A 23,775-nucleotide genomic window follows, 5' to 3' on the forward strand; every position below is an offset into this window, starting at 1 on the left:
ATCACATTGATTGATTTGTGAATGTTGAGCCATGCTTGTAGCCCAGGGATGAATCCCACCTGGTCATGGTGGGATTATATCTTTTTAATATGCTGTTGGATCCTGTTTTTTAGGATCTTTTTGAGAATCTTAGCATTCATATTCAACAGTCATATTGGTCTAAAATTCTCCTTTTTGGTAGGGTCTTTGCCTGATTTGGGGATCAGGGTAATGCTGGCTTCATAGAAAGAGTCAGGAAGTTTTCCTTCTGCTTCAATTTTTTGAAACAGCTTCAGGAGAATAGGTGTTATTTCTTCTTTGAAAGTTTGCAAGAATTCTCTGGGGAATCCATCAGGTCCTGGGCTCTTGTTTTTGGGGAGGTTTATAACCACCGCTTCAATCTCGTTACTAGATATTGGTCTATTCAGGTGGTCAATTTCTTCCTAATTCACTTTTGGGAGTTTTTAGTTTTCCAGGAATGCATCCATTTCATCTAGGTTGCTTAGCTTATTGGCATATAACTGTTGGTAATAACTTCTGATGATTGTTTCTACTTCCTTTGTGTTCGTTGTGATCTCTCCCTTTTCATTCATAATTTTATGTATTTGAGCTTTCTCTCTTTTCTTTTGGATTAGTGTCACCAATGGTTTATCGATCTTATTGATTCTTTCAAAAAACCAGCTTCTAGTTTCATTGATACGTTCTACTGTATCTCTGGTTTCTACGTCATCGATCTCAGCTCTAATCTTGATTATTTCCCTTCTTATGTGTGGACTTGGTTTGATTTATTGTTGATTCTCCAATTCTTTAAGGTGTAGAGACAGCTGCTGTGTTCTGGATTTTTCAATTTTTTTGAGGGAGGCTTGGATGGCTATGTATTTCCCCCTTAGGACCGTCTTTGCTGTATCCCATAGGTTTTGGATTGAAGTGTCTTCATTATCATTGGTTTCCATGAGTTGTTTCAGTTCTTCCTTGATCTCCTGGTTGATCCAAGCATTCTTAAGCAAGGTGGTCTTTAGCTTCCAGGTGTTTGAGTTCCTTCGGAACTTTTCCTTGTGATTGAGCTCCAGTTTCAAAGCATTGTGATCTGAGAATGTGCAGGGAATAATCTCAGTCTTTTGGTATCGGTTGAGTCCTGATTTGTGACCCAGTATGTTGTCTATTCTGGAGAAGGTTCCGTGTGCACTTGAGAAGAATGAGTATTCTGTTGTTTTAGGGTGGAATGTTCTGTATATATCTATGAGGTCCATCTGCTCCAATGTGTCATTCAATGCTCTTGTTTCTTTATTGATTTTCTGCTTCGATGATCTGTCTATTTCTGAGAGAGGCATGTTAAGATCTGCAACGATTAATGTATTCATATCAATATGACTCTTTATCTTGAGTAACAGTTTTCTTATGTAATTGGATGCTCCCATATTGGGGGCATAGATATTTACAATTGTTAGATCATCTTGGTGGATAGTCCCTTTAAGAATGATGTAGTGTCCTTCTGGATCTCTGACTATAGTCTTTAGTTTAAAATCTAATTTGTCTGATATGAGAATCGCTACCCCAGCCTTTTTTTGAGGTCCATTGGCATGAAAGATGCTTCTCCATCCCTTCACTTTCAGTCTGGGTGTATCTTTAGGTTCAAAATGGGTCTCTTGTAGACAACATATGGATGGGTCCTGTTGTTTTATCCAGTCTGCAACCCTGTGCCATTTTATGGGCGCATTTAGGCCATTCACATTGAGGGTGATTATTGATAGATACGTTTTTATTGACATTGAGTTAACTTTGAAGTCTTTCTTTCTGTAGACTGTCTCTATATTTCTGTTCAATGCTATTCTTGGGCTTTTTCCTCCTTTAAAGAAGCCTCCTTAATATTTCCTGCAGTTTCGGCTTGGTGGTTGCATAGTCTTTTAAGCCTTGCTGGTCCTGGAAACTCTTTATCTCTCCATCCATTTTGAATGTCAGTCTTGCTGGATAAATTATTCTTGGTTGCATGTTCTTCTCATTCAGTGCCCTGAATATATCTTGCCAGCCCTTTCTGGCTCTCCAGGTCTGACATTATTCTGATGGGCTTTCCTCTATATGTAAGGATGTTCTTTGTCCTAACTGCTTTCAAGAGGTTCTGCCTACAATTATAATTCTTCATTCTTACTATTAGGTGTCTCGAGGACTTTTGAGAATCTGTAATCTTGGGGGGAAACCTTTCGGCCTCTAGTACATAAGCACTGGTTCCATTCACGAGATTTGGATAATTTTCATGAAGAACTTGCTCTACTCTATCTTCTAGACTTCTTTCTTTCTCCTCCCCTTCAGGGATTCCGATAATTCTGACATTGGAACATTTCATGGCATCATTTATTTCCCTGATTCTGTTTTTGTGGCTTCTAAGCTGTTTGTTCCAGGCTTCCTCCTGATCTTTTCTCTCTATCTGTTTGTCCTCCAGATCACTAATTCTATCTTCTGCCTCAGTTACTCTAGCATTGAGAGAATTTAGATTAGATTGGAACTCATTGAGAGCATTGTGAAGCTCATCCCTGGTAGCTTTTAGCTCTTCCCTAATATTGAAAACATGATCTCTGGTCGTTTTCAGTTCGGCCGCAATCAATTCTGTTTGGTCACCCATGGCTTTCTCCCACCTAGCCATTGCTTGGTTAATTGTTAGCCTGAATTCTCTTTCCAACATATTGTCTATGTTGATAGCCATTAGCTCTGTTGCTGAAGGGCCATACTCTGTATTTTTCTTCTGTTGGGCATTCTTCCTCCTAGTCATTTTGGTGAGAGATGGCTGAACGGGTGTAGCTGGGTGTATCAACTGTGGTGCAGACAAGGTGCACCCTGGAATGCTTCTGAGCAATCAGGGTTCCCCACCCAAATGAGAGGGGGAAAAAAAAAAGGAAAAGAAAAAAAAAGAGAGAGGGAAAGAATCAGGAAAGAAGGTGAGATAAAAGAGAAGGTTTAGCCCAAATGGGCCCCAATGTAAGATTTATGAAGTATACAAACAGACACAGACAAACAAAAAGACTGATAAAAGTATATGACAAGTATATATATGCAAATAAAGGAAGAACCTCGTCAAAAAGAACCCTCAAACTCAACACACACAAAACAGGCAAACATATCAAAAAATGGGAAGAAGATCTGAACAGACGCTTCTCCAATCAAGACATACAAATGGCTATCAGACACATGTAAAAATGTTCATCATCACTAGCCCTCAGGGAGATTTAAATTAAAACCACATTGAGATATCACCTTACACCAGTTAGAATGGCCAAAATTAACAAAACAGGAAACAACATGTGTTGGAGAGGATGTGGAGAAAGGGGAACCCTCTTACACTCTTGGTGGGAATGCAAGTTGGTGCAGCCTCTTTGGAGAACAGTGTGGAGATTCCTCAAGAAATTAAAAATAGAACTTCCCTATGACCCTGCCATTGCACTCCTGGGTATTCACCCCAAAGATACAGATGTAGTGAAAAGAAGGATCATCTGTACCCCAATGTTTATAGCAGCAATGGCCACAGTCGCAAAACTGTGGAAAGAACCAAGATGTCCTTCAAGGGATGAATGGATAAGGAAGATGTGGTCCATATATACTATTGAGTATTATGCCTCCATCAGAAAGGACGAATACCCAACTTTTGTAGCAACATGGACGGGTCTGGAAGAGATTATGCTGAGTGAAATAAGTCAAGCAGAGAGAGTCAATTATCATATGGTCTCACTTATTTGTGGAGCATAACAAATATCATGGAGGACAAGGGGTGTTAGAGAGGAGAAGGGAGTTGGGGTAAATTGGAAGGGGAGGTGAATCATGAGAGACTATGGACTCTGAAAAACAATCTGAGGGGTTTGAAGTGTTGGAGGAGTGGGAGGTTGGGGTACCAGGTGGTGGGTATTATAGAGGGCACGGATTGCATGGAGCACTGGGTGTGGTGATAAAATAATGGATACTGTTTTTCTGAAAATAAATAAATTAATTAAAAAAAAACCCTGAGTGTATGATTTATATACTATCAGGACAAACACAAAAACACAGAAATACTGGTGGAAGAATAAGATGGGAGAGTGGTTGTAAATTCTCAGTGTGGGTGAGGAAGGTTGTTTTGATTCTTCCTGGATGTATCTTGATATATTTGTTAAAGGACTCAACCTTCCTAAGATAAAGGGGAATTAGGAATTGGTTTACCTATAGGGGTGGCATTGATTGGGAAAGGGGTTTACCTTGACGTTTAACTCTATTTGAATATTAGAAAATAAAAATTAAAAAAAGGACTAAACTAAACTAAACTAAAATTAAAAAAAAAAGAAATTTAAAAAATAGAAATGCAAAAGGAAAACTCAGGTGTATGTATCAAAAGGTTCAGGTTAGAGGGTTATTATGGAATTTGATGTACTGGACATCTCACTATGACGGTAAATAGGTTAAAAAATTATCTATGTAATAATAAAAAATTAACTATATAAAAAAAATGAGCCAGAATAGTGGGATCCTAATATAGGACAATAATAAAAATTGTCCTATGAAGTAGTGGTGGTTGTTCTCTTGTCTTGTTTCTTTTTTTTTTTTTTTTTTTTCCCTTTCAGGTTGGTTTTCTTGGGGAGGGGACTGCCACGTGGGTTTTCAGTCCCTGAAGTTCTCTCAGCTAAGTCCTCCCGCCCCTCTCAAGGGGGTGGGCTCTGAGGAAACTGGTTTTTTCAGGCTTTTGTTCTTTGGAGGTTTTTATATTTGTTCACTTTTGTTTTTCTCTCTTGCCTTGACTGCTTTTGATGGTTATTGTAGGTTTAGAGGAAAGCAAACTGCACCCTGACCTCCCTCTTAGAGAGAAGCCTCATTCTGGCTCCAGAGCCCATATAAATCCCTCCTTGGGATTATATTAAATGTGTAGACTGCTGTAGGTATTGTGAGAGAGGATGATGATGATGATGGCAGAGTAGGAGGAGCCTGGGCTCACCTGGTCTCAGGAGCACAACTAGATAACTATTAAATCATCTTAAATACCCTAGAAACCAACCCTCTATTATCTTAATATTTGTGACATATTTTGTAGAAAGTATTGTAGCATCTGTAATGAAATTTCCTATTTCATTTCTGATATTGAAAATGTGTGTCTTCTTCAATTTTCTTTGTCTGACTAGACATTTATTAATTTTGTTGAATTTTGAAAGAAACACGTTTTTGTTTCATTGATTTTATTGTTTTTGTTTTGAATTTCATTATTCTTTTTTATAATGGGTCAGTAATTAAAAAAAATTTTTTTACAAGAAATTTAGAAGACCAACTTTTAAAAACATTTTTAATTTAAATTAGCCAACATATATTACATCATTAGTTTCAGATGTAGTTTAATCAGTTGCATATAACACCCAGTGCTCATCACATCATGTGCCCTCCTTAATGCCCATCACCCAATTATCACCTCCCCCTACTCAGCTCCCCTCCAGCATCCCTCAGTTTGTTTCCTATAATTAAGTCTCTCATGGGTTTTCTCCCTGTCTGATGACTTCCCATTCAGTTTTCCCTCCCTTCCCCTATGATCCACTGCACTGTTTCTTATATTCCACACATGAGTGAAACCAAATAATTGTCTTTCTCTGACTTATTTTGTTCAGCATAATAACCTCCAGTCCCACCCACTATTCATCCTTTCTTATGGCTGAGTAATATTATAATTAATATATATATATATATATATATATATATATATATATATATACACCACATCTTCTTTATCTGTTCATCTGTCAATACACATCTTGGCTCTTTCCAGTTTGGCTATTGTGGATATTGCTGTTATGAACACTGGGGTGCAGGTGCCCCTTGGAAGCAATATATTTGTATCTTTGGGGTAATTACCTAGTAGTGCAATTGCTGGGTCATGGAATAGCTCTGTTTTAAACTTCTTGAGGAACATCCATACCATTTCCAGAATGGCTGTACCAGCTTGCATTCCCACCAACAGTGTAAGAGGGTTCCCCTTTCTCTGCATGCTTGCCAACATTTGTTGTTTCCTGTCTTGTTAATTGTAACCAATATTACTGGTGAGAGGTGGTATCTCATTGAGGTTTGCTTTGTATTTCCCTGATGCCAAGTGATGTGGAGCATTTTTTTCATGTATCTGTTGGCCATTTGGATGTCTTCTTTGGAGAAATGTCTGTTCATGTCTTCTGCCCATTTCTTGACTGGATTACTTGTTTTTTTTTGGGGGGGGGGTTGAGTTTGATAAGTCCTTTATAGATCTTGAATGCTAACCTTTTATCCATAATGTCATTTGCAAATATCTTCTCCCATTCTGTAGGTTGTCTTCTAGTTTTGTTGACTGTTTCCTTGGCTATGCAGAAGTTTTGATCTTGATGAAGTCCCAATAGTTCAGTTTTGGTTTTGTTTCCATTGTCTTTGCAGATGTATCTAGCAAGAATTTGCTGCAGCCGAGGTTGAAAATGTTGCTGCTGTGTTCTCCTCTAGGATTTTGATGGATTCCTGTCACACACTGAGGTCTTTAATCCATTTTGAGTTTATCTTTGTGTTTGGTGTAAGAAAATGGTTCAGTTTCATTCTTCTACAGCTGGTTGTCCAATTTCCCAGCACCTTTTGTTGAAGAGACTCTCCTTTTTCCATTGGATGTTCTTTCCTGCTTTGTTGAAGATTGATTAACCATAGAGTCAAAGGTCCATTTCTGGGGTCTCTATTCTGTTCCATTGAGTATGTGTGTGTTTTTTTTTGTGCCAATATCATACTGTCTTCATGATTACAGCTTTGTAATATAGCTTGAAGCCTGGCATTATGATGCCACCAGCCTTGGTTTTCTTTTTCAACATTCCTTTGGCTATTCAGGGTCTTTTGTGGTTCCATACAAATTTTTGGATTATTTGTTCCAGCTCTTTCAGAAATGTCAATGGTATTTGGATAAGGATTACACTGAATGTGTAGATGGCTCTGGGTAGCATAAACATTTTAACAATATTTATTCTTCTAATCCATTAGCATGGAATATTTTTCTAGTTGTTTAGTCTTCTCCATTTCTTTGAAACAACTTTTTATGACAGAGCCAGACACCTAGCCCATATTCATTCTCACCCTTATTTTTTGGCAAATTCATGGTCTTGCTTAGTGTAGCAATGTGCTCAGATGAAAAAACATTTTTTTAAGGATTCCTTGCATATATAGAGATGGTCATATGACCAAGTCCTTACCAGTGAGATACAAGCAGAAGTTTCTGGGTGGGACTACCTTTAAGAGGTAGGAGCTGACTCTGATGGTTTTTGCCCCTTGCTTACTCTCCCCTTCTCCGGTATCCCCTTTTCTTGGTGTTGAATGAAGATATGGTCACTGGGATTCAGAAGCTCTTTTGCAACTGTGAGAAGACCCTGAGGATGTGAGCACACTATTACTTCTGCTCACATTTTATTGGTCAAAGACATGATTAAGTCCAGATTCATGTGACAATGGATAGGAATTATCATATTTCAAGGAGAGAGAAGCTAGCCTATAAAACCAGTCTATACAATTGCTCATTCCATAAACCTAGGAGTCATCTTTGATCCCTCCATTTTCCTCACTCTTCACATCTAATCCACCAGGAAGTCCTGTTGAATCTGTTGTTAAAGTACATACAGAATTCATACATTTTTCTCTCTGCCACCCTAATCCAAGATACTACCACTACTTTCCCTCACTGTTCCGAAATTGGAAGGGGGGGTGAATCATGAGAGACTATGGACTCTGAAAAACAATCTGAGGGGTTTGAAGTGGCGGGGGGTGGGAGGTTGGGGTACCAGGTGGTGGGTATTATAGAGGGCACGGACTGCATGGAGCACTGGGTGTGGTGCAAAAATAATGAATACTGTTTTTCTGAAAATAAATAAATTAATTTAAAAAAGTGATCTTAAAATACAAATCAGTCTGTTTTGTTCATTCACTTAAAAAATGACTTTATGGGGTACCCTGATGGCTTAGTTGGTTAAGTGTCCCACTCTTGATTTTAGCTCAAGTCATGATCTGAGGGTCATGTGATGGAGCCTGCTGAAGATTCTCTCTCTCTCTCTGCTCCTTTCCCAAATTCATGTGGTCTCTTTCTTAAAAAAAATTATATTGCATTTAGAATAAAATTTGAATTCCTAATAATAGCATTAAAGGCTATGCACCATCCTCCCTCTGCTTATCTCTAATCTCATCTAATTCTGGTTTCTTCTTCATTTACTATATTTGGGATGTATAAGTCTTATTTCAGAAACTTGAATTTTCTAAGCTTTCCTATTTTACTGCTTTTAGATATGTTACATCTTTTTTATGTTGTTATATCATTCTAGAATGTTCTTTCCTTAATTTCTGCCATGCCTAGCTCATTCTCACCTCTTAAATCTTTGTTAATCTATCATTTTCTCAAATCAGCCTTCCCTGATCTCTTTAAAGCTGGTCCCCTTGCTATTCTCTACATAGCTCTTTGTTGGTTTCTGTCATAACTCTTTTTTGTCTGTTTACTTACCTCCTAAGGGCCATTTCTGTTGTTCACTGTTGTATCCCCATACCTGGCCTTGACCCTGGTACTTTGTAGGTTTTAAACAAAATGCTGAATGAGTGAGTGAATGGATAAATAAGATAATGAAGGTCTGATACAGGACAGTGGCCATGGGTAAAAGGGGTAAGAATATTTGAAAAATTTAAGACACAGGTTAAATGTCCAGTCCTCTCTGAGGCCTCTCCTTATCTCTCTAGTCAGAAATCGAGTATAATGTCCATCACTGAACATCCTCTAATTTCTGTTTGTGCCTTACTTGTGTCACTTAACATGCCCTAACTCTTACAGTGACTGTTTTTAATGACTTCTCTTTCTTGCCAGATTTTTACCTATTTTAATACAAAGACTATATTTTATTTATCGACAGATAAATAAATACACAATGTGTAGCATTGGCACATAATAGACTGAATATATGTGTTGAATAAAAGAATGAGGGAATGATCTGAAAATTTACCCATTCTACCGTAAGAAGAGGTTTCTACAGATTGGGTACCTGAGTAGCTTCCCTGTGATTCAGCCTCTTGGGGAGAAGCCCATCCTGCTTGGAAGTTTTCCAAACTCATTACAAAGGTTCTTTGTCCAGGGCATGAACTTGCCAAATCTCACTTTCTCAAGTAAACCAAAGGAAGATACAAATAATGGACTGATCTTCTAGATTTAATAAGCTCAAGTAAAAAGCCTACTCTTCCCCCAGTGAATTGTAATACACAGCATTTGAGCATTTCTCAGCACATCCCAGTTAGGCCAATAGAAATGACTTTGAACTTCCAAACTTTGCTACCTGGGGAAGCCTGGTAATAGTGTTAAGCATACTCTAAGGAGGTACTTGGATCCCAGCCAGTCTCTGCCCAAGCTGAGCCCCTCATCCTCCTTCCTTCTCTGGTGTCTGTGGGAATAGACCTTAGGGAAGAAGGTAGAGTTGAACTGAAGTCTCAGTTAGGGCCTCATTAGCATTTGCTACTTAGGGATTTCACGAAGTTCAATGTGGAAATCCCCACAGGCAGCTTTACTTTAGAATAATTAAGGTCAGCCTCAGATTTGCTTTTATTCTAAAAAGTCTCAAGAGGTTAGTTAGAAAGATGCCTACAGGAATCCTCAAGTGACAGCCCAAAGAGAATCAGAAGCAGCAGGGATTTATTAAAAGAGTAAGCAAAGGGCACATGTCCAGGAGGTGTCCCTACAGAACTTATTCCAAACATATTGAGTAACCTGGCAACTCCAGGGCCAGCTGTCTCTGCTGTGTAAGTTAAGGAATGTCCCTGGAAGACCCTCTCTATTCCTACCCTAAATCTTCACCTTGCAGTCATTTCTGGATTAGTCAGGAGAGTCTAATCTCTGACTTTTGGACATCTTTGTTTACAAGCACTTCTCTAATCTACACAAATCACCAATAGCCAGATTAAAACCCCTTCTGGAAACAAAACTTTCATCTCATCATACCTGTGTCACAGATTGTTTCCAATAACAAAACAAAAAGAACCCAAACAAAACAGTTATTCAAAAGACAAATGTGAGGGGTTTGAAGTGGCAGGGGGGTGGGAGGTTGGGGTACCAGGTTGTGGGTATTATAGAGGGCATGGATTGCATGGAGCACTGGGTGTGGTGAAAAAATAATGAATACTGTTTTTCTGAAAATAAATAAATTAATTTAATTAAAAAAAAGAAAAGAGTTGGTATAGTATAGATCAAATTATTTGATCAAAGTGTAATAAAGCAAAATTAATTTTAATATATGAAATTATAAAATTAATAAATTTTAAAACACTAAAAAAAGACAAATAAACTGTGAAATATGGAAACACTTATATAATGGCATTTCATGCAGTCATTAAAATATTTATGATGAGTTCCTTGATCCAAGAATAGCTACTTACCTATAATTTTAAGTGAAAAATCAGGATCAAGAATTCTATATATCATATAAAAAGCTATGTAAAACCACATTTAGGCAAAGGATAAATGGAAAATACCAAAATGATAATCCTGAAAGTATTATGGATACTATTTCCTAATTGTTATTTTTAATTTTTTCTATTGTTTTAACAGCATGTATTACTATCATGATCAGGAAAAAAAAAACACATTAAAATGGTAATGGAGCCATTTAGTATAGAGTTATGGTGCCAGATGGCAAGGAAGTCCATGATGGAGACCATACAGACTATTTGCTAGGAACAGTGACCAGGGTGGAGAATGGATTTATAAAGGAAAAAGGAAGCCATTCAGCACACTGGTTATTTATTTAGTGTCATGGGTGTTTGTATGGTTGACCTGAGACCTTGGTTCCTCCCTAGTAGTTCAAGAGGCCATCCTCAGTTCCTTGCCACATGAACCTTCTCACTTTGCTTCACTGAAGCACATAAGACAAAGGGAGAAAATGCCAGCCAGATGGAAGGAGAAGTCTCTTATAACCTAATCATGCAAGTGACATCCCATCATTTCTCCTGTATTATTTTCAGTAGGAGCAAGTCGGTAGGTCCCATCCATACTCAAAGGGAAGGAATTAAACACAAATGTGAATACTGCCCCCTTTATTCCAATAGATTCCTAATTTTGTTCCCTCTCTTCCTAATGATCAAATGCCCCAGGGGTAGTTGGGTCTCTTCCCAGCTCTAGGGGGTCAATCTTAATTAGCCTGTACCAATCACGGTGATCTTATTTTCCTTGCCAAGAATTTTAAGTATAAGAGTATGATAAAATTCCAGTAAAAATATGTGAGGCTAATCTCCTGGTAGGCTTCTAGGAAGACTGCCATCACTCTTTAAAAGGACATAAACACAGGGACACTTCCTGCTCCTCTGAATGTGTGAGGTCCGGAAATTTGTCAGCCATCTCGGAAGTAAGGAGCATCCAGATTAAGAAGGTAAACCAACACCAAGTGAGGACAACAGAGCAGAAAGATTCAGAAAACATGTGGACTTCTGAAGAAGTTACTGAGTTGCTGAATTACTCAGCTCTGTATCATCCAACTCTGTAGTCCTCATGTGATTTAATAATGTAGTCATTGCTTTGTCACTTTTGGTTGGATTTATATTACATGCCACTGAAAGTATTGCAACAGATAACAGCATGCCTTTTTTCTTAAATAGCGTCTCTCACACACACAGTAACTTATTAAAGTCTGGGACCTTCAGCAAGTTATTTAATCTCTCTTTACTTCAGTTCAGTACCTACATCATATATCTCTTGTGAAGATTAAATACACTAATGTACATAAAGTAAACAATGCCTGACACATTACAATGGTGTAATAAATATGCGGTATTATTATTATTTATGTCAGACATTAAACTAGGCAACTTACACAGTGATTATTTTCTTTCCAGGGAGGCAGACATTATCATTTTTATTTTACTGGTGAAAATATGAGATCAAGTGGATGAAATAATTTATTCAAAGTCACAGAATGACGATATTAAGTAGAGACTGATATATCTCCATTTTATAGAAATGGAAATTTAGGTTTGGTCATATAACTAGTAAATATTTGACACAAAAACAGACCCATAGACCAATGGAACAGAATGGAGATTCCAAAAATTGACCCTCAACTCTAAGTCAACTAATCTTTTTTTTTTCCCCCATTTAAAAAATTTATTTATTTTCAGCATAACAGTATTCATTATTTTTGCACCACACCCAGTGCTCTATGCAATCCGTGCCCTCTATAATACCTACCACCAGGTACCCCAACCTCCCACCCCCGCCACTTCAACCCCCTCAGATTGTTTTTCAGAGTCCATAGTCTCTCATGGTTCATCTCCCCTTCCAATTTCCCACAACTCCCTCTCCTCCCTAACTTCCCATGTCCTCCATGTTATTTGTTATGTTCCACAAATAAGTGAAACCATATGATAATTGACTCTCTCTGCTTGACTGATTTCACTCAGCATAATCTCTTCCAGTCCCATCCATGTTGCTACAAAAGTTGGGTATTCATCCTTTCTGATGGATGGAGGCATAATACTCTGTAGTGTATATGGACCACATCTTCCTTATCCATTCATCCGTTGAAGGGCATCTTGGTTCTTTCCACAGTTTGGCAACCATGGCCATTGCTGCTATAAACATTGGGGTACAGATGGCCCTTCTTTTCACTACATCTGTATCTTTGGGGCAAATACCCAGGAGTGCAATGGCAGGGTCATAGGGAAGTTCTATGGAGAGCCAGGAATTGAAGCCAGACATTTGAGCTACAGAGGCAATGTTTTTAACCACTATTCTATGTACTATTTCCACAGATGGGTTATAATTTATTGAACCATTCCCCTGTTGTTGGATAATTGGGATTCTAAACTTTAATTGTTACAAGTAAATGAAATGAACATCTTGTACAAATATCTTCCACATAGCTGAACAATGATTTCTGTATGATTAATTGCTAAAAGTGGAAGAAGGCTTTTTTTTTAAATATCCAGTTGTGCCTTACATAATCAGAGGAGCAAAAATCAGAAATTAATAGAAACTTTTTAACATGCTCTAGAGCAAGGCATCTGAGTTGGGGAAGAGAGAGATCTTTGTGTATTTTCTAAACTGGACATGGACATGCAAATTAGGAACAGATATGTGCTCCCAGCACCTACCCTTATCCTTAAAAACTTAGGACTTTTTTTTTTAATACTACTTTGAGATTAAAGCAAGATTGTGAAACAAAAAAATCAGAGGGGAACACATAACAGCGCATCGCAGACCTGGGGCTGCAAAGCTCTAGACCTTTCTCCATCTACTCTCATTTTAAGCAGCTTCTTTCCACTTTTCTTCCTCCAGATATTCTTCTTCCTTATTGGAAGGCAGTGATGCAAAATGACTGAAAGGAGCTGTTCCAATGACAGGAACCACATGGCATTATCTAGAATTAACATTCATGGATGACATCATGATTTTGGATGTTGGTGTTATCTGTGTCATCCCTATTCATTTATTCAATCCACAAACATACACAGAATGTCTATCATTTGCCAGTCAATGTTCTAAGAACCAGGGATACATCAGTGAACAGGAGCCAAAATTCCCTGTCCTGTAGAACTGTATTCTCTGACAAGGTGTTGAATACAGGATATGCCAATATACAGGTTCATTATGTCATCCATGAATACTAATACATTCAGAAATTCTCTTCTTTTTTTTTTGTTTTTTGTTTTTTTTCATTTATTTATTTTCAGCATAACAGTATCATTATTTTTTACACCACACCCAGTGCTCCATGCAATCTATACCCTATATAATACCCACCACCTGGTACCCTGACCTCCCCCCCCCCCCGCCACTTCAAACCGCTCAGATTGTTTTTCAGAGTCCATAGTCTCTCATGATTCACCTCCCCTTCCAATTTACCCCAACCCCCTTCTCTCTAACTCCCCATGTCCTCCATGCTTTTTGTTATGCTCCACAAATAAGTGAAACCATATGATAATTGACTCTCTCTGCTTGACTTATTTCACTCAGCATAATCTCTTCCAGTCCCATCCATGTTGCTACAAAAGTTGGCTATTCATCCTTTCTGATGGAGGCAGAATACTCCATAGTGTATATGGACCACATCTTCCTTATCCATTTGTCCATTGAAGGGCATCTTGGTTCTTTCCACAGTTTGGCGACCATGGACATTGCTGCTATAAACATTGGGGTACAGATGGCCCTTCTTTTCACTACATCTGTATCTTTGGAGTAAATACCCAGGAGTGCAATGGCAGGGTCATAGGGAAGCTCTATTTTTAATTCCTTAAGGAATCTCCACACTGTTCTCCAAAGAAGCTGCACCAACTTGCACTCCCACCAAGAGTGTAAGAGGGTTTCCCTTTCTCCACATCCTCTCCAACACATGTTGTTTCCTGTCTTGCTAATTTTGGCCATTCTAACTGGTGTAAGGTGATATCTCAATGTAGTTTTAATTTGAATCTTAGCAACAGCAATCAGACAACAAAGGGAAATAAAAGGTATCCAAATTGGTAATGAAGAAGTCAAACTCTCTCTCTTTGCAGATGACATGATTCTTTATATGGAAAACCCAAAAGACTCCACCCCTAAACTACTAGAACTCAAACATCAATTCAGCAACGTGGCAGGACACAAAGTCAATGTACAGAAATCAGTGGCTTTCTTATACACTAACAATGAAAATACAGAAAGGGAAACTAGAGAATCGATTCCATTTACTATAGCACCAAAAACCATAAGATACCTGGGAATAAACCTAACCAAAGAGGTAAAGGATCTGTACTCAAGGGACTACAGAACACTCATGAAAGAATTGAAGAAGACATAAAAAGATGGAAGACCATTCCATGCTCTTGGATCAGAAGAATAAACATTGTTAAAATGTCTATACTGCCTAGAGCAATCTATACTTTTAATGCCATTCCAATCAAAATTCCACCAGTATTCTTCAAAGAGCTGGAGCAAATAATCCTAAACTTTGTATGGAATCAGAAGAGACCCCGAATCGCTAAGGAAATATTGAAAAACAAAAATAAAACGGGGGGCATCAGGTTACCTGATTTCAAGCTTTACTACAATGCTGTGATCACCAAGACAGCATGGTACTGGCATAAAAACAGACACATAGACCAGTGGAACAGAGTAGAGAGCCCAGATATGGACCCTCAACTCTATGGTCAAATAATCTTCGACAAAACAGGAAAAAATATACAGTGGAAAAAAGACAGTCTCTTCAATAAATGGTGCTGAGAAAACTGAACAGCTATGTGTAGAAGAATAAAACTCGACCATTCTCTTACTCCGTACACAAAGATAAACTCAAAATGGATAAAAGACCTCAATGTGAGACAGGAATCTATCAGAATCCTTGAGGAGAACATAGGCAGTAATCTCTTCGATATCAGCCACAGCAACTTCTTTCAAGTATCTCTCCAAAGGCAAAGGAAACAAAAGTGAAGATGAACTTTTGGGACTTCATCAAGATCAAAAGCTTCTGCACAGCAAAACAAACAGTCAAGAAAACAAAGAGGCAACCCACGGAATGGGAGAAGATATTTGCAAATGACAGTACAGACAAAAGGTTGATATCCAGGATCTATAATGAACTCCTCAAACTCAAAACACACAAAACAGACAATCATATAAAAAAATGGGCAGAAGATATGGTTAGACACTTCTCCAATACAGACATACAAATGGCTATCAGACACATGAAAAAATGTTTATCATCACTAGCCATCAGAAATTCTCTTCTATGTCATTCCTGAAATTCTCTGTAGCCTTACCTGAGCCCCCAAAAATGTCCAAAATATTTTCCTCTTCAGGTAAATGATTCCTTCCTTACATCCACTACTCCAAGTTTAACTTCTTCACCTGAGTCATGTCCTGCCCAAGGAAAATGCATAGCTCAATCCACTTCCAATAGGCTTTTGGCCCTACCATTGTCCAGAAACTATTTAGGCACAGCAAATTCATAAGCAAGTCCCCCATTTTCCCTTCTTAAGGTTACTTTCTTTATAAATAGGTAATATGGACGTATGATTATGTCTCCAGCTTCCAGGTTTCCTTTACCACTGCCGCAGTGGAAACCAGTGTTTCCACTTATTTATTATTTCAGGGGGACAAAAATCACTGTATATGCAACTTGTGTTGAGTGGAATTATCTCTGTTGCTCCAGAGTCGGTGTCTAGGGCCTGTGGTGAGGCAGAGGGGTACTGAAATCCTCATATTCCGAAGAGACATCACCACCAGCCACACTTGGAAGTCAGATACTCTCTCCAGGTTTAATAAGATTCAGATTAACCAGTCCTGCCATGCTCAACTACATACTCCACATTTCCCAGTTCATGAATTCAAAAGACTGGGGAGAAGAGAGTAAGAAATTCTTAGAGCTGTGACAGCTTAGAAAAGCTTTATGGCTTTTTCCTCCTTTCTCACAGAAGACAGGGAGGTTTCCTCTACTACCACACCAAGAAAAGAAAGGAGGGACTTTATAAGAAAATCTCCAGTAGGTTTTGGGGAGTGTATTTTGAAACAGGAGGCAAGATATAAATCCCCAGCTGGATGCTCAAAGAATGGTGAAATTGGTGATGCTACTACCATCACAGCCTCTTTGGGGTGTCTGTCATGTTTATTTGTTCCTAAAGAGATGTGCCTACAATTTGCCTTGAAATATCTGGACATGAGGCTTGCTGGAGTAGCCTGAGCCAGTGGGGCAGTAAGGGGCAATGGAAGTGCAATGGTTGATTTTACATGTCAGTTTGCCTGGGTCACAGGATGCCCAGAATTATGGTTAAGCATTAGTTCTAGGTGTATCTGTGAGAGTGTTTGTAGAAGGGATTAGCCTTGGAATAGGTTGACTGAGTAAAGCAGACTACTCTTCCCAGTGTGGGTGGGCTTTAATTAATCTATTGAGGGGCTAATAAAGATTAAAAAGGCATAAGAAGGAATTCACTCTCTGTCTGCTTGAGTTGTAGGAACAGTTCTCTCCTGTCCTTGGACTGTGGCCTTTTCATTGGTGTTCTAGTTCTCAGGCCTTTGGACTCAGACTGCAACTACACACCAGTTTTCTTGGGTCTCCAGTTTGCAGAGGGCAGATTGTGGGACTTCTCATCCTCCATAATCCTATGAGCCAATTCCTCATAAATCTCTTGAGTTATATACTAAACTATTAATCCTTATCCCAGCCTTCCCCAAAGGTAACTCTGGCCTTTTATCAGAGTTACTGTGCACTGAGGAAAAGGAAATTATTAGGCCTTTCAGAGACCACTGGACACTGTGAATGGACTCTGAATTGACACACATTCCAGAAGGCTCAAAATGTCACTGTGGTCTGCTAGTCTGAATAGGGACTTACTGAGGTTAGGTGATCAATGGAATTTTAGCTCAGATTCACCTCACAGAGGGCATAGTGGGTCAACAAACCTATCCTGTGGTTATTTTTCCATTTCTAGAATGTATACTAAGCAGCAGGCAGAATCCTCACTTTGGTTCCCTGAACTGTGGAGTGAGGGCTACTATGCTAGGAAATACAAGATAGAACTGTCTCTATCTAGGAAAATAGTAAATCAAAGGCAGTACCACACTCCTGGAAGGAATGCAAAAATTAGTACCACCATCAAGAACCTGAAAGAAAGGGTGGCTGGGTGATGGATTTTGGGAAGGGTATGTGCTACAGTGAGAAAACAAACAAACAAACAAACAAACAAACCTGAAAGATGAAGGGGTAATTCAACTCTGGCCTGTGTGACGGATCCAGAGAATAAAATGGATTATCATAAACTTAACCAGGTGGTGATTCCAACTGCAGCTGCTGTACCAGATGTGGTTTCACTGCTTGACCAAACTGACACAACCCTTGGTACCTGGTATGCACCTACTGATCTATCAAATGTTTTTCCCTTGATACCTTCTAGTAAATATCATCAGAAGCAGTTTGATTTCAACTGACAAGGCCAGTAATACACCTTCACTGTCTTAACTTAGAGATATATCAACTCTGCAGACCAATGTCATAATTTAGTTCACATGGCTCTTTTTTTAAAATGTTATGTTAGTCACTATATGGTATGTCATTAGTTTTTGATGTAGTGTTCCAAGATTCATTGTTTACATATAACAACCAGTGTTCCATGCAATACATGCCCTCCTTAATACCCATCATTGGGCCAATCCATCCCAACTCCTCTAAAACCCTCAGTTTGTTTCTCAGGGTCCACAGTCTCTCATGGTTCATCTCCCCCTCCATTATTTCCCCCTTTATTTTTCCCTTCCTTCTCCTAATGTCCTCCATGCTATTCTTTAGGTTCCACAAGTAAGTGGAACCATATGATAATTGACTTTCTCTGCTTGACTTATATCACTCAGCAAAATCTCCTCCAATCCCATCCATGTTGATGCAAAAGTTGGGTATTCATCCTTTCTGATGGCTGAGTAATATTCTGTTGTATATATGGACCACATCTTTATCCATTCATCTGCTGAAGGGCATCTCAGCTCTTTCCAGTTTAGCTATTGTGGACATTGTTGCTATGAACATTAGGTTACATATGGCCCTTCCTTTCACTACATCTGTATCTTTGGAGTAAATACCCACTAGTGCAATTGCTGGGTCATAGGGTAGCTCTATTTTTAATTTTTGAGGAACCTCCACACTGTTTTCCAAAGTGGTTACACCAACTTGCATTCCCACCAACACTGTGGGAGGGCTCCCCTTTCTCCACACCCTCTCGAACATTTGTTGTTTCTTGCCTTGTTAATTTCAGCCATTGTAACTGGTGTCAGGGGGTAGCTCAATGTGGTTTTGATTTGAATCTCCCCGATGGCTAGTGATGATGAACATTTTTTCATGTGTCTGTTAGCCATTTGTATGTCTTCTTTGGAGAAGTGTCTGTTCATGTCTTCTGCCCATTTTTTGACTTGATTATCTGTTTTTTGGGTGTTGAGTTTGAGAAGTTCTTTATAGATCTTGGATACTAGCCCTTTGTCTGTAGTGTCATTTGCAAATATCTACTCACATTCTGTGGGTTGCTTCTTTGTTTTGTTGACTGTTTCCTTTGCTGTGCAGAAGCTTTCTATCTTGATGGAATCCCAAAAGTTCATTTTTGCTTTTGTTTCCTTTGCCTTTGGAGATGTGTCTTGAAAGAAGTTGCTGTAGCCAATGTCAAAGAGGTATGTTCTCCTTTAGGGTTCTGATAGATCCCTGTCTCATATTGAGGTCTTTCATCTATTTTGTATTTATCTGTGTGTATGGTGTAAGAGAATGCCTGATTTCAAGCTTTATTACAAAGATTTGATCACCAAGACAGCATGGTACTGGCACAAAAACACACACAGACCAATGGAATAGAGTAGAGATACCAGATATGGACCCTCAACTCTATGGTCAAATAATCTTCAACAAAACAGGAAGAAATATTCAATGGAAAAAAAGACAGTTTTTTCAATAAATGGTGCTGGGAAAATTGGACAGCTATATTCACATGGCTCTTGATCACCTTTTCCCCCAACAATATATCACACTCATCAATTACATTGATGTTGTTATTGGACATTTGAAATTTTCTTTTTTCTTTGAATTGAAACAACTGTTTTATAATGATAGTAAAGATTTTCTTAGCAATGTCTTCATCATGATAGTCAAATGAACTGTGTATTCATCACCAGTGAGAAAAAAGCTCATGTTTTCATATTTATACATGAAATCTTAGAAACCATGGAAATTATATAAGCTTTAAAGACACAGGCTTTAAAGACAAACCCTCTTGCTTTCTTGCCTCAGCTCACCATAGTCCCTAGAGAGTATGCCAGCCACCCTTATTAATCTTCCTCTTCAACACAGAGCTAAGTCCATAAGTGAACTCAGGACCCCTCTTTGGAAAGGATAGAATTTTTTTTTTCTCTTTGCAGGCATACCCGGGAGTATGTGGTCTGAAACTTAAGAGTTGGGGATCAGAGGAAAGTGAGAGCCTAAGGAACACTTGCTAACTCAGAATTTACCAGAAAGTCCTACATTAGGAGTTTTTAGACACTGACTCAACTAATTAATGACTCTCATTTTGTCAATTCTCCTTACTTCTGGGTCCAAGATAAGGTCAGTGATATATAGGCCCAGTTAAATTTCAGAAGATCAATATTAGATAAGGCTGGGGGCATCTGAATGGCTCAGTTGGTTAAGCATTTGCCTTCAGCTCAGGGTCTTGGGATCAAGCCCCACATCAGGCTCCCTGATCTGCAGGAAGCCTGCTTTTTCCTCTCCCCCACCCCTCCCCCCAACCTGTATGTTCTCTCTCTCTCTCAGATAAATAAATCTTTAAAAAAAAAAAAAAAAAAGATAAGGCTGAAGCCTAACACTATCCAAAAGATTTATCACTGATTACCTCACATAAAATGTGCCTACTATCTTGGTATTATCCTATTTTAAAATTCCTCACTTTCCTGGTGGTGGGTATTAAGGAGGGCATGTATTGCATGGAGCATTGGGTGTGGTGCATAAACAATGAATCTTGGAACACTGAAAAAATAATAAAAAATTTTTAAAAATTCCTCAATTTCTCTTCCCTGAGCTCAATGTTATCTTCAAATAGTAGAAAGACAAATAGCTATATAAATATAAAAATGAACATATATAAGTAAACTTGAGATTTAATACTTGAGGAATGTGGTTGTGTATTTCCTGACTCCTATGCTATTTCACATGGGAACCAAATCTCTCTATATCCCAAGCAGTTAATATATAAGTGATGAAAATGGGTATAGTTTTTTAAAATTAGTAACAAGAGCAGGCAACAAGCAGAAGATGTGGAGGAAGTCAAATGGAAGTTAAGAAGTTTGTTTAAGTAAAGACAGGAAAGAATAAGCATCAACTATGCTCCAGACATTCTTTTAGATGGAGGAATTGCAGCAATGAAAAGAAAGATGAGTCCTCACTCTTATGGATTATAGATTCTAGAGAAAGGGGAAGTCAATTAACACATCAACAGGTAAAGAGGACATTATTTAGATAATAATAAGTGCTATATTACCTTAGATTGGGTGGTCAGGGAATGACCTGAGACAAGAAGACAAGAATTGGTGAGTTCACGGAACAGAAAGACCAGTGACCAGAGCAGAGTGCAAAGGACAGAGAAGTGGCAGATCATGTAGGGTGTACACCTCAGGAAAGGATTTTGAATTTCATTTTACATGTGCTGGGAACAGAATTCTCTAGAGTAGGATTCATAACTTTATTATAGAGTAAGGTAAATGAAGAAGAGCTGCAATATGTGGCAGAATTATTTCCTTTTTGGCTGAACATTTCTTTTTGCTTTCAAGATAGCTTATTATACCATGTATCAATTATGAAATCACCCTCTGGGAAAAACATAAACAAGAATAAAAATACATTAAAAAACAAGGATTTCTGGCTAAGGAAGAATTTCACTAATAGTCAAACATTAATATTCAATTAATAAGAGCTTTTACAAATAGAATCTACTTTATTACTAAAATATATTCAAGAAGAATACATTCTTAAGTAAAATCATAACAATTCTTCATATTCTAGAATGTTATTTTTTTATTTTTTATAATCTTTCATCTCTTCCTCTATCTGCTCCTCAGTATCTAGCTGTGGTAGCAAAGAGATGGTGTAAAGAAAATGGAACATTATTTAAAATGCTATTAGGCAACACATAATTTTTAAAAATTTAAATAATAGTAAACAGTTAAAGAGGTAAATTTGTCAAAATGATGATATCGTGACAATTTGGCAAACTGGCCATTTGCTTTTGTTGCACTGGCATCCTACATATTGTTAGTGAATTAACAGAGAGTAATGAGAGAGGTCAAAATTCATGGGAGCCAGAATATTGTCCTTTGAATACAAACATCTAATTTAGCAAAAGGATTTTTTTTGAAAGACACAAACCTACAGAGTAACCAAGAGATAAAACAGCAGCACAATATATTTTATTTTTTTATAAAGATTTTATTTATTTATTTATTTATTTAGAGAGAGTGAGCAGAGGGAGAGGCAGAAGGACAAGAAAAGAGAGACTCTTAAGCAGTCCCCATGCTGAGCAAGGGCCAATCTGATGTTCCTGAGATCATGAACTGAGCTGAAATCAAGAATCAGATGCATAACCCACTGAGCCACCAAGGGCCCCAGTACAACATATTTAGAAACAGAAGGAAGATAGATGCATGGTATCTGATTTTGCAGAGCTAAGAAAGACAAATTTCAGGCCTTCGGCTAGGTGGGAGTATGGGACTAAGAACAAATGTGATCTGTGAAATCCTCTGGAATTGAGAATCAAAGATGTAGGGTGGAGGCCAAGATGGGAAGAACTGGTTGTTATTTCAAAAACTTTTTAATCCTTCATCCTTTCCCCCACTGTAATAGCTATGGGACCATCTCTTACCCACCCTAGGAGAAAATCAGAAATTTATTCTTTGAAGAGAGTAAAGAGAGTGATTTCATCTCAGCTACCAGAGGTCTACTTGAAGGCATTAATATTATGCCAAAAATAGGGGGATTAAAGAAACATATACTTCCTAAATACTAAGATTCTCAGCTCTCTTCTCCCATTTAACTACCAGAATGCTGGTAGCTAGATCTTTAGCCTCCAAGTAGACTAGAAGGGTCTTCACTGATGAATCAGAGCCACCCAAGAGGAAAGAACTAAACACACTGATAGCAGGGCTTCCTAGCCAAAGACTCAACTAGTTTAACCAATAAAGAAAGCTCATTGTTGGTAAGTCCCCACCAAAGCACTTTGGAATTTCAATCTATACTTTCATCTTTTATTCTACATATGAAAAGACAACCAAGTATTATCAGGCAAATGAAAAGCTTCCAATATGAAAGATAAAGGCCAAATTAAGGCACATGTTGTGGTGAGCGCTGGGTGTTTTACGGAACTAATAAATCATTGAGCACTATATAAAAAACTGATGATGTACTACATGTAGGATAATTGAACATAATAATAGTAAAAAAAAGTAAAAAAGGGGGGAGGCAACTTGGAAGAAACAGAATATGCATAGGAAAGAAAATCAAAAGTCAATGTTCAAAGATATTCAGAGAGATGAAATGCAACCATGAAGCAAGTACAGGATGCTATGAAAAGGAATATGTAGAAAACAAACAAGTGAAGGGCTCTTAGAATTAAATATGGTACAGAAACAGAATATAAGAGTTGGAAAATACCTAAGAGTATCTCTCAGGAAGTAAGGCAAAGAGTCAGAGAGTGTTATATGGGAAGAAACCATCATTATGATCATTTAAGGAAATTTTCTCAGAACCAAGCAAGTTCTTAGAAGTTTATGAACTTCCAGATTGAAGGATCCACAAAATGCTCAGTGTGATAAATAAAATGGAATTACACCACAGTACATCCTGTAAAATTATAGTACCCTGGAACAAAGAGAAGACTATAAGCTTCCAGATAGATAGAAATATAGAAAAATAGAAAGATAGGTAGAAATAAGTAAAATAAGAAGAATCAGAAATAGAAATACTTCTCCAAAGCAACTCCAAAATCTAAAAACAATGGGTAAATACCATAGAAAAAGAATGTTTCCAGTCTCGAATACTAAATCCAGTGAAACTACCAATCAAGTGTGAGGGTAGAAAAAAGACATTTCTGACATGCAAGTTCTTACTTTTACCTCCCATGCACTTTTTTTTTTTTAAAGATTTTATTTATTTATTTGACAGAGAGACAGTGAAAGAGGGAACACAAGCAGGGACAGTACTAGAGGGAGAAGCAGCCCCCCCACCCACATAGCAGGGAGCCCAACGTGGGGCTCCAGGGGCTCGATCACAGAACCCTGGGACCATGACTCCAGACAAAAGCAAATGC

Source organism: Mustela nivalis (assembly GCF_964662115.1).
Source record: "Mustela nivalis genome assembly, chromosome: 7".
Classification (NCBI taxonomy): domain Eukaryota; kingdom Metazoa; phylum Chordata; class Mammalia; order Carnivora; family Mustelidae; genus Mustela; species Mustela nivalis.